Source organism: Schistocerca gregaria, chromosome 3 (assembly GCF_023897955.1).
Source record: "Schistocerca gregaria isolate iqSchGreg1 chromosome 3, iqSchGreg1.2, whole genome shotgun sequence".
NCBI classification, from domain to species: Eukaryota; Metazoa; Arthropoda; class Insecta; order Orthoptera; family Acrididae; genus Schistocerca; species Schistocerca gregaria.
In genome coordinates this window covers 600,144,203-600,157,651 of record NC_064922.1, presented here as the reverse complement: position 1 = coordinate 600,157,651, position 13,449 = coordinate 600,144,203, and positions in this window count along the sequence as shown.

Sequence of the window (13,449 nt, the reverse complement as noted above, 5' to 3'; positions counted from 1 at the left end):
AAGCTTTAAATAGGAATGATCTTTAGTACAGTAAGTTCTACACAGTTGGCCTATTTTCCTTATATACCTTTCAGTAGCATTACAAGATGATGACTAAATGGAAATAAGAATGTGTTATATGTTGTAGTCGTTATTAAAATCTTCTCAGCCTTTCAATATAAATACACTCCCCGAATGAACAGCAGTTGGGATTTCATGAATGTGAGAATATTGTGATCTTAGTTATAAATTTTATGCTAGCTACTATCTTTAAAAGATGAAGTTTAATGGATATAGAAAATATCTCTACCATGAAAAATATGTAGCAGTATTCTCCTTTTGCTTTAGATAATTGGCTAAATAAATCAATGCCAACGAAGTCTATCTGTTTCTTAGAAATGACACTTACATCTTTGGTTCTTAACTTTACCTCTCTGACATCTATGACAAGATGCAAGAAATTTCGTGACTCTTCTGGCAATATTATGGAAGTAATTACTTTCTTGAGTTTTCTATATGCATTTCAATGGACCACAGTGACCAAAACAGTCATGTGAATACCTAATGTGTCAATGTGCTGCTCAGGCCAACACACCTTCCATCTGCCACAATCTGGGCTATGTCTGTAGAATAATATACCTTTGTAAACTTGATAATACAACTGTACTTTCACATAACCTTTCTTCCCAAAATAACTTTTAACTACTTTCCAGTTGTCATCAAAGTTTTCATTTGTTCTGAACTGACTGCAGACTTTTTTCATACCTTTCTTATCTTTCACTCCTTAATGTAGATAATTCTGAAATCTCTCTCTTGATTTCCATTCCTGTGTTCATCATCACACTACACTGGTAGCCAGATATTGCATCAGCAATACCATTCTCTTTCCCTTTCCAGTGTTCTACTGTGGTTGTAATAAATGGCCCACCTTGTTACCCTTCTGTGATACAATTTTATTTCCAAACATAATAAAGGTTTTGTGATCTGAATAAAGTTTAACTTCATGATGAAATAAATAATTACTGAATTTCTTTTTTCAATGATGATATATTTCTTCTTGTGTTTCTGTCCTGTAGGTGAATATAATTGAATTGGACTATACAGCGCATTTTACTTCTGTTTCCTGAAACAAATGAACCAATCAAGCCTGAAACACAGCTATCCATTATTATACAGAATGGCAAAGGAAGGTCAAATATACATAAATCTCACTCTAAAAAAAATCTTCTGATATCTTATCAAAGGTGACTTGACAATCCTCACTCCATTCCCATACAACATTCTTTTTCAACAGATTATTTAACAAGGTGCATTTAAGGCTCAAGTCCTGACATACTTTGCATCAATACCTAACACAACACACAAACCCATATCATACTAACAAATGTTAATCTGTAAGATGATGGAGGTTTAAGCCTTAGAAACGCTTTGTGACTGGTAACAGTAAACGTTTGTATCATTTGACGTCAATAACATTTATGATAAAGCCTAACCAATCGTTTACATTAAAAACGTACAAGGCCAGAAAATGACTTTAACTCCTTCTTAGACGTATGTGCAGGGAATTTTGCAGTGATTTCATCTTTTTCATTACTAAGCGAAATGTCCTGGTCTGTTATTGTGTGACCAAGAGAAGTAAGTGGTATCACTGCAAATTTGCAATTCTCTAGCTACAAAGTCGTATTTCCCTGTATCAGCTCCTCCGTAAAACCAGAAGTTGAGTCAAGACCAGTTAAATATTTCACATCCTGAAATTTATTCCGTAATTCATGTGTGTTTTCGAAGTGAACGTTCTCTCTCTTCAAGTACTCTTTCACGTGTCTTGTGCTCAAATCTAGCCTAATCCCATCATATTTTTTGGAAAGTACATTTAAATATTAAATAATTAAATATCCAGAAGCAGAAGAAACATTATTAATTTTGAAGAACAATAAAAGCAGCCTGGTAATCACTTTACAAATTCCTCCAGTGGCACCTTTGATCTTGACTCAAGTTTCTGAGAAGGCAACAAAATCCTCCCAATCATTTGTTCTATCCCAAAGATTATTCGATATTCCACAAGTATTACATCCAATATCGACTAGTCTCTAACCCCTCCTATTATCAGTTTGAACATAAATATATGGACTCCCCTGGTTATCACAATTATAAATCTTTTCATTTTCATACAACAAATGTCTTCTGTATCTCTTTCTCTTCAGGTTTTTCACTCTCCATAGGTTGTAAATTTCTCAAAACTACTGACGCTTTGTTGTGCACATAATTACAAGTATGTTTCAAGATCTAATAACCAATCAACTCACTTTGCTTTCTGACTCCAAAACAAGTGGACACTGTTTCTTTAATATTAATTGGCATAAGCAGATCATCATGTACTTCCATATTATTCACGAAATCATCATTAAGAGCTACAAATATGCTCTTATTACCTTCCATCAATCTTTTCTCTTTAACCTCAACATAAATCACTCCATCTAATTCTTCACAAAAAATGATATCATCATCACTCTCAACATCACAGACATTATTAACAGAATCATTGCCTACTCCATCATAAACGACATCATTCTCAATAGCATAAGCATCAGAAAAATCATCATCACCATCAAGACGACTTCCAGTCCTATCTTCTCTAGCCTCAAATGTATGATTCTCTGTCTCCACACATTCAATCTCAGGACAAGCAGTTTCACCACTCTTCTCCATAATTTCATTACTTATCACCCTTACAATACCAGACTCATCACAATTATCATCTTCAAAATCTTTAGCGAAACTCTGTTATTGCGACGATACTCATCAAATAAATTTATCAAGACATCATCATGAAATCAGTTTCCGCCTTCAGCTTGCTGTTTTAGTCCTCTTTTGTTTCCCTTAATACATCTTCCCTAAATTCCTTCCCAATATTTATCCTAGTTACTTGGTGCAAATTACTGTCATCACTACTGTGGTACCCCTTCTGAAATTAACCTCTTCCACTTCTGAAAGTATTAGTAGCCTGATTTAGCTATCAATTTCGTCTCGGTCAACCCAACAGACTCCCCATGAGGCTCTGTCTAGTTTTACAATCCATTCCTTGTATTTTCAAAATCCGTGTCACCCAATCTTCTTTCATTATTCTCCAATCGCCTATTTCGTTGATCATGTCGCATTTCATCAGCACTATATCGATCATTACAATTATTTTTTCTGTGGTCATAATTTCAGTCTCTGTCATTCCAATGATTCTCTCTCGCCATGGTAAATAATTCTGTTATCCATTCTTCTATCCTCCATCCACATGGTGATAGATGAGCCACTCAGCTTATGTTGGTAACATCCGTATTCTCTTTGCCTTTCCCTCATACATTCACATTTTCCCGTGATATATCTCGACTTATCAACATATTTTAAAAATTGTTCACTAGGGTCCTCTGGTCCCTGTACTAACATCCATTGTACCATGTGTGGCAGTAATCTCTTTAATGCATCTATTTGTATGTTTCATCTAATAGCTTACCAAGTGAACAGCTGTTTTAAATTATTGTTTACAGAAGTCCTTCATACAAATACTACCTTCTCCCAAACATGTCCCATTCAAAAGCTCTAATTTGATCCTAGCTTTTTAGCCTTATGACTAAAATTTGTTCGAAAATTAAGTTCTGTGGAAGTCATATCTGTACATATGTTCTGATTAGCCCACGACAGTGCCTCTCCATCTAAAAATATCTTCACAAACTCAATTGTCTGTTGTCAGACTTACGGTTAGTAAAATTATCCTTACAGTAGGCGCCTCAGTGGTCCATGTCGCCTACAGTGGACTGGATAGGCGAGCGGTGACCTCTCCAGTTGTCAGGATGCTAGGAATTGGCTGTAGAAGCGTCTGGAACGCCAAAGAAACATTTCCTAACTCATAACATCTTTATTCCTGCCGAGTACAATGTGGCTTGGTGATATCAACGATCTTCCCCGAGTCCTCGCTGACTCGTAGCGATGACACCAGATCCGGGCCGCGCAGTCTTGCTAGCGCAGCGTGCTGTGACGTAGCGGAGGAATGTCCTTACATCGGCCGCGCGTGGCTGGCGGCGTCCAGCTGGGCGGTCGGCCTGCTCGGCGGCGGACTGCAGGGGGCTCCGGGTTTGAGTCCCGGCGCTGTCGGCACGAGAGGCGTTCTCGTAGTGCGGAATGTACTCTATCCCACCCTGTCTTCTTCCGTGGTCCTCGTGGTGGCTCGTCCGCGGTGGAAGGCGGAACGGGCTGCAGTCCCCCAGCATCGTCGGCTCACCCAGTTGTGACGGCGGATCACAGGGCCTAGGCCCCGCACGATCTCGACGACGGCTCGCTGATGTGGTCAGCATAGGCGGCGAGCGAGTCTGCAGCAAAGTTTGCAAATCCTGGGTTGATGATTGACAGCGGCAGCAGAGAGGACTAGAGCTGGTACTGTCCCCTCACGTCTGCTGCTGGATGCGCCGCCCTTACTGCAACATTTCCTTAATAAAGATTAACATGCCGATCACCGAGCAGAGCGCTACGCAGCGACCCATTACACATCTAACTGCAAGTCTAGCTGCGCGTGCGAATGCCCTGTTGCTATCAAAGCTGGCGTATTTAAAGGAAGCACGAGCGACGTCCTGACGTTAGGCTCGTTTATAATGACCGCTTTCGTTCCACATATACTGTTGATTCATCTGTCGTACTCGCCCCTTAGTTGTTCTTGCGACAGAGTTACGTGTTGGTACGACAGACTTACGCGAAGTTGTGAAATGCAGTACAGCTGACGCTATACCTCTGTCTTGCACTCTACGAAAGTCTCCGTCTAACACAAACCCGTGTGCTAAGCAATTCTCTCTCGCCTGTTGTGTGTAGCCAGGCCATTGCCCCTGCGCGACGACGCATTCCGAAATATGAGAAATCCTCTTAGCTCTTGGCTAACGTGCTGCCTCTGGCTCTCGGCATAGGCAACGAAACTTTGACAATATTCCACGTTTCCAACTCATTACTATTCCGCGACACCACACTGAAGTCCACTGGATGGATTTTGTTTTCTTGTGTTCCTGTGGAAAGCTCTTTGCAAATGATTCCAGCATCCACTTCAGAATTTTGCTTTCCATGTGAAGTTGTCTTTCAGCCTTGATGTTAAAAGTGATCAACCTGAAACTCAAATATCAACTTTAGCACTTTGACGCAAATTGCATTACTATCCATGCTGCGGTATAGCTGCAACTGTGGGGATAAAAGAAATGTTACCACAGAAACAATAAGAAGTGAATGTTAACCAACTTGTCGTAATATTAATGTCAGATAAAATCGAAGTTATTGCAAATTGGTGGCTTTAGCTCATTATGTTCAGAATAATAATTAACTATGTGAACTTATCTTGTTCTTGACGCTCTTGATGATTCGCTGTACATGATCCTGGAGACGCGCATGGTAGCCGAGTGGTCACGGACCCCATGTCACGGTTCGCTCACCTCGCCCCGTCAGAGGTTCGAGTCCACCCTCGGGCATGGATGTGTATCTTGTCCTTAGCAAAAGTTAGTTCAAGTCAGATTAATTAGTGTGAAAGCCTAGGGACCGACGACCTCAGCAGTTTGCTCGCATAGCCGTTACCACACATTTACAATTTTTTCCTGGAAGTTTGTTAAGTGAAAATATGCTGCGTACTGCTAGATTCTCAATGATCACGTAAAGACAGGTGTAGTATTTATTAGGTCACAGAGGCTTCATAGACATCTTTTACCTCCCATGCTGCTGCTAGTCCCCTGCACTTCTTCTCTTTACGCAGTTTTTACAACAATCAAGACTTTTTAGACACAGTAAATTCACTGATTACAAAAATTTACATCAGCCTATAGATACAATTGAAATGCACTGAATATCATACCACCTGAACTATAATTCTTCTCTTTTTAACGAAACATCGAAACGCTTTGAACAAACAATGCTGATTACTTTTCTGTTTATTACGCAAAAATTACCATTTCCCGGAGATTTATAAAATGGTTTTGATTTCAAATATGTGTACACTATTTTCTTGGAACGAACAGAATTACAATAAATATTGCAGTAGTCAAAATAATAACTTTTTTAACATCATCAATAAGATTTCGTATTTTCAGTAACTACTAAGTAATTAGATATTTCTGTGATTAGCAGTTGCATAGCAAGTTGACAGTATGTTAAGCAGGGGTATGAAAAGTTTCAAATATTATAAAAACACAATTTTTTGTCTCTTTTTATCTCCTTGTATGTAACAGAAGCTTTGTAACCTCCCCCTTCCTAGTCGAACTATTGGATTGCTATATAATCGACAGTGATTGCATTTGCCTAACGAATTATTACACGCAGTAGGGTTATCGTTACCAAAGGCAAACAACGGCGGTTAGCAGGAGGAATGTTTACATCTACATCTACATCTACATCCACACTCCGCAAGCCACCTGACGGTGTGTGGCGGAGGGTACCCTGAGTACCTCTATCGGTTCTCCCTTCTATTCCAGTCTCGTATTGTTCGTGGAAAGAAGGATTGTCGGTATGCTCCTGTGTGGGCTCTAATCTCTCTGATTTTATCCTCATGGTCTCTTCGCGAGATATACGTAGGAGGGAGCAATATACTGCTTGACTCTTCGGTGAAGGTATGTTCTCGAAACTTTAACAAAAGCCTGTACCGAGCTACTGAACGTCTCTCCTGCAGAGTTTTCCACTGGAGTTTGTCTATCATCTCCGTAACGCTTTCGCGATTACTAAATGATCCTGTAACGAAGCGCGCTGCTCTCCGTTGGATCTTCTCTATTTCTTCTATCAACCCTATCTGGTACGGATCCCACACTGTTGAGCAGTATTCAAGCAGTGGGCGAAAAAGCGTACTGTAACCTACTTCTTTTGTTTTCGGATTGCATTTCCTTAGGATTCTTCGAATGAATCTCAGTGTGGCATCTGCTTTACCGACGATCAACTTAATATGATCATTCCATTTTAAATCACTCCGAATGCGTACTCCCAGATAATTTATGGAATTAACTGCTTCCAGTTGCTGACCTGCTATTTTGTAGCTAAATGATAAGGGATCTATCTTCCTATGTATTCGCAGCACATTACACTTGTCTACATTGAGATTCAATTGCCATCCCTTGCACCATGCGTCAATTCGCTGCAGATCCTCCTTCATTTCAGTACAATTTTTCATTGTTGCAACCTCTCGATACACCACAGCATCATCTGCAAAAAGCCTCAGTGAACTTCCGATGTCATCCAGCAGGTCATTTATGTATATTGTGAATAGCAACGGTCCTATGACACTCCCCTGCGGCACACCTGAAATCACTCTTACTTCGGAAGACTTCTCTCCATTGAGAATGACATGCTGCGTTCTGTTATCTAGGAACTCCTCAATCCAATCACACAATTGGTCTGATATCTCCGTATGCTCTTACTTTGTTCATTAAACGACTGTGGGGAACTGTGTCAAACGCCCTGCGGAAGTCAAGAAACACGGCATCTACCTGTGAACCCGTGTCTATGGCCCTCTGAGTCTCGTGGACGAATAGCGCGAGCTGGGTTTCACACGACCATCTCTTTCGAAACCCATGCTGATTCCTACAGAGTAGATTTTTAGTCTCCAGAAAAGACATTATACTCGAACATAATACGTGTTCCAAAATTCTACAACTGATCGACGTTAGAGATATAGGTCTATAGTTCTGCACATCTGTTCGACGTCCCTTCTTGAAAACGGGGATGACCTGTGCTTTTTTCCAATCCTTTGGAACGCTTCGCTCTTCTAGAGACCTACGGTACACCGCTGCAAGAAGGGGGGCAAGTTCCTTCGCGTACTCCGTGTAAAATCGAACTGGTATCCCATCAGGTCCAGCGGCCTTTCCCCTTTTGAGCGATTTTAATTGTTTCTCTAACCCTGTGTCGTCTGTTTCGATATCTACCATTTTGTCATCTGTGCGACAATCTCGAGAAGAAACTACAGTGCAGTCTTCCTCTGTGAAACAGCTTTGGAAGAAGACATTTAGTATTTCGGCCTTTAGCCTGTCATCCTCTGTTTCCGTACCATTTTGGTCATAGAGTGTCTGGACATTTTTTCTTTGATCCACCTACCGCTTTGACATAGGACCAAAATTTCTTACGATTTTCTGCCAAGTCAGTACATAGAACTTTACTTTCGAATTCATTGAACGCCTCTCGCATAGCCCTCCTCACACTACATTTCGCTTCGCCTAATTTTTGTTTGTCTGCAAGGCTTTGGCTATGTTTATGTTTGGTGTGAAGTACCCTTTGCTTCCGCAGCAGTTTTCTAACTCGGTTGTTGTACCACAGTGGCTCTTTTCCATCTCTTACGATCTTGCTTGGCACATACTCATCTAACGCATATTGTACGATGGTTTTGAACTTTGTCCACTGATCCTCAACACTATCTGTACTTGAGACAAAACTTTTGTGTTGAGCCGTCAAGTACTCTGAAATCTGCTTTTTGTGACATTTGCTAAACAGAAAAATCTTTTTACCTTTTTTAATATTTCTATTTACGGCTGAAATCATCGATGCAGTAACCGCTTTATGATCGCTGATTCCCTGTTCTGCATTAACCGATTCAAATAGTTCGGGTCTGTTTGTCACCAGAAGGTCTAATATGTTATCGCCACGAGTCGGTTCTCTGTTTAACTGCTCAAGGTAGTTTTCAGATAAAGCACTTAAAAAAATTTCACTGGATTCTTTTTCCCTGGCGCCTGTTATGAACGTTTGAGTCTCCCAGTCTATATTCCGCAAATTACACAGACTCTTCTGAAGAAAGTATCTATTCTAAATCTGATTTAAATACTGATGATACTTTTGAAATGGGTGGAATGTAGTGCAGTTGCTCACGAACGCAGAAGGGAAAAGAGTACTACGTAATATTTGATACAAAAATACTGATTAGCTGAAAAAAGGATAATTAAACGGTTGTCAGCCCGCCATGGCAATGAATGTAAAAAAATCATAAGGAAGGTAATGACAAAGAAATTTAAGCAAATAACCACTAGCATGGCAGCAGAAGGTTGTCACGATTTTCCACAACACAACAGGTCACAAGAAAATAAATTAAACATAAAGCACAGAGTTCGCAGTTACTCATTCTGAAATACTAAATTTTGAAAGTCAAGTTAACTGAAATTTCTGACTGGGTGTAATTTGAACTTTGTTATGTAAATAATGACTTTCAGTAATCTTAGTGTAACCTACTGCAAAATGCAGAAAAAGGCAAACACTTCGTTTTCGATTATTGAAAGACTGAATTGAATTTACTTTAGGCAAATGAGCTGCTGATTTAGTTCTAATATAACAACGATGAAATACATACCAAGACAGAAAAAGCCACTCGCTAAGCTAAAAACAACATAGATGAAATTGAGCGTTTTTAATTTGTGCTGTATCTGTAGTTACTAATGTATGCCAGTCAAATTTTACGTTACTTTATGTGAATGGAGTTAGTACTCAGAAATGCAAATTAGTTAAGCCGCTGCAACACAATAATGATCAGTAACTGAGCACAGGGTGAAACCAACTGCAGGTGTTTGCTCACGTCGGTACTAATAATGTGTGTCACTTTGGATCTGAAGATATTCTCTCTGGGCTCGAGCGGCTAACAGAAGTGGTAAAGACTGCCAGTCATGCTTGCAGGATGAAAGCAGAGTTTAACATTTGCAGCGTAGTCGACAGCACGGACAGCGGACCTCTGGTGCAGAGCCGAGTGGAGTGTTTGAATTAGAGGCTCAGACGGTTCTGTGACCGTGTGGGCTGTAGGGTTTCCGCTGAATAGGTCAGGTGTCCACTATACGCAGGAGGCGGCTACATGGGTAGCAAGGGCTTTGTGGCATGGAGTGAGAGAATTTGTAGCTTAGAGGGCCTCGGGAAAACTCGAGATGGGCTTCAGTCACAAAGGGTGCAGGCTGAACACAGAGAGAACATAGATACAGGAACCATTTGTATAACAGTTCTAAATTGTCGTAACTGTGTTGGGACACTACCAGAGCTCCAAGCGCTATTAGAAAGCACTGATGCTCAAATCGTTATAGGCACTGAAAGCTGGCTAAAGCCGCACATAACCTCAGTGGACATATTTGCGAAGAACTTAACGGTGTTCCGATAAGATAGGCTAAACACGGTTGGCGGTGGCGTGTTTGTTACAGTTAGAAGTAGTTTAACTTGTCGCGAAATTGAAGTAGATACTTCCTGTGAGTTAGTATGGGCAGAGGTCATTGTTGGCTACCGGAATAAGATAATAATTGGATCCTTTTACCAACCTCCCAGTTCAGATGATACAATTGCTGAAAGGTTCAAAGAAAACTTGAGTTTGATTTCAAACACGTACCCGACTCATACAATAATAGATGGTGGAGACTTTAATTTACCCTCGATATGTTGGCAAAAATACATGTTTAATTCCGGAGGTACGCATACAATATCGTCAGAAATTGTGCTAAACACATTCTCTGAAAATTATTTCGAGCAGTTAGTTCATGAGCCCAGGCGATTAGTAAACGGTTGAGAAAATACACTTGACCTCTTAGTAACAAATAATCCTGAGTTAACAACGAGGATCAAAACCGATTTAGGGATTAGTGAACACAGGGTTGTCGTAGCGAGATTGAATACTGTAATCCCCAAATTATCGAAAAATAAGCCATAAATATCCTATTCAAAAAGCAGATAAAAATTCCCTTGACGCCTTCCTGTGAGACAATCTACACTCATTTCAAATTAATAATATAACTGTAGACCAGATGTGGCTTGAATTCAAAGAAGTAGTATCGGCAGCAATTGAGAGGTTTATACCAAATAAACTAACAAACGACGGAGCTCATCCTCCTTGGTACACAAAACTGGTTAGGACACTGTTGCAGAAACTACGAAACAATTTAGTCAGACGCCAAATCCCCTAGATTCGTGATCCTTTACAGAAGCTCTAAACTTACCGCGGAGTTCAATGCGAGACGCCTATAACAGTTCCCACAACGAAACTTTGTCTCGAACCCTGGCAGAAAATCCAAAGAGATTCTGGTCGTATGTGATGTGTGTTAGCGGCAAGAAACAATCAATGCATTCTCTGTACGATAACAATAGGGGTACTATTGAAGACACAGCTGCCAAAGCAGATTTACTAAACACAGCCTTCCGAAATGCCTTCACAAAATAAGACGAAGTAAATATTCTAGAATGCGAATCGAGAACAGTTACCAACATGAGTAACGTAGAACTAAGTAACCTCGGAGTAGTGAAGCAACTCAAATCAAGGTCCAGACTGTATATCAGTTAGATTCATTTCGGAGTATGCTGACGCATTATCTCCATACTTAACAATCATATACAACCGTTCGCTCGACGAAAGATCCGTACCCAAAGACTGGAAAGTTGCACAGGTCACACCAATATTCAAGAAAAGTAGTAGGAGTAATCCACTAAATTACAGACCCATATCGTTAACGTCGATGAGATGCAGGAGTTTAGAACATATATTGTGTTCTAACATTATGAATTACCTCGAAGGAAACGGTATATTGACACACAGTCAACATTGGTTTAGAAAACATCGTATCTGTGACACACAACTACCTCCTTATTCACATGAGGTGCTGAGTGCTATTGACAAGGGATTTCAGATCGATTTCGTATTGCTGGATTTCCGGAAGGCTTTTGACACTGTACCACACAAGGGTCGCGTAGTAAAATTGCGTGCTTATAGAATATCGTCTCAGTTATGTGACTTGATTAACGATTTCCTGTCATAGAGGTCACAATTCGTAGTAATTCACAGAAAGTCAACGAGTAAAACAGAAGTGATTTCAGGCATTCCACAAGGCAGTGTTATAGGCCCTTTGCTGTTCCTTATCTATGTAAACGTTTTGGGAGGCAATCTGAACAGCCGTCTTCGGTTGTTTGCAGATGACGCTGTCGTTTATGGACTAATAAAGTCATCGGAAGATCAAAACAGACACCAAAACGATTTAGAAAAAATATCTGAATGGTGCGAAAAGTGGCAGTTGACCCTAAATGACGAAAAGTTTGTCATCCACATGAGTGCTAAAAGGAACTCGTTAAACTTCGGTTACACTATAAATCAGTCTAATCTAATAGCCGTAAATTCAACTAAATACCTAGGTTTTACAGTTACGAACAACTTAAATTGGAAAGAACACATAGAAAATGTTGTGGGGAAGGCTAACCAAAGGCTGCGTTTTGTTGGTAGGACACTTAGAACATATAACAGACCTACTAAGGAGACGGCCTACACTACGCTTGTCCGTCCTCTTTTAGAATACCGCTGAGCGGTGTGGGATCCTTACCAGATAGGACTGACGGAGTAAATCGAAAAAGTTATAAGAAAGGCAGCACGCTTTGTATTATCGCGAAGTATGGGAGAGAGTGTCACAGAAATGATTCAGGATTTGGGCTGAAAATCATTAAAAGAATGGCGTTTTTCGTTGCGACGGAATCTTCTCACGAAATTCCAATCACCAACTTTCTCCTCCGAATGCAAAAGTATTTTGTTGACATCGACCTACATAGGGCGGAACGATCTCCACGACAAAATAAGTGAAATCAGAGCTCGTACGGAAAGATATAGGTGTTCATTCGTCCCGCGCGCTATACGAGATTGGAATAATAGAGAATTGTGAAGGTGGTTCGATGAACCCTTTGCCAGGCACTTCAATGTGATTTGCAGAGTATCCATGTAGCTGTAGATGTAGATGAGGCAGAAAATTTGGACTGGAACTAGTCATTAGCAAACAAACAAAATTGTCAGTAAATAATCAGTTGATATATTTTTATGATACTCCGAAATTGCATGGAAAGGAAAGGGAAGGCGCTTTGTAATACTGTCGGAGAACAATGGCAACACAGGTGTCCTACAAATTTTAAATATCGCAGATAATTATTTAGGTTATCCATACTTTGGGAAAGCAGTGTGACTGGGTAATGCGTCTAGAATACCAGTTATATTTTGTCAGTTAACAGTCTTACTATGTTGTAGCTGAGCGGACGAGGATGAATGTTGCCAACGACAATCCTGAACTGCTACTGTTTATGGTGCTGGTTGAGAACCACGAGTCGCCTCCAGAGCCACGGATACTTATCGAAGAATCAATAGTTTGAACAGAGGGTTCCTCCGCCTGTCCACTGTTAACGTGCTCCTAATACTCGCGGGTTTACGAATTAGGCGCGCATACAATGACGCAATAATAGCTGCTCACCATATCTGAGGAAGTGCCCAACAAACACTCCCGCACTCTTTCATGACTGAAGCTACTCTGCCTTCGCTCTGCTCGCAGCGCGACAGAGACCCTCCATACGCAAAGGTACAGCTACTGCCATTTCGTCGTTGATATCTATATATGAAAGATAAAGTTTCCTTGGTTATTAGAAATTTCAATTTTTATATTATAACAATCGATTACATACATTAAAAATAATTACAGTATTACATTCACTTACATATAAAAA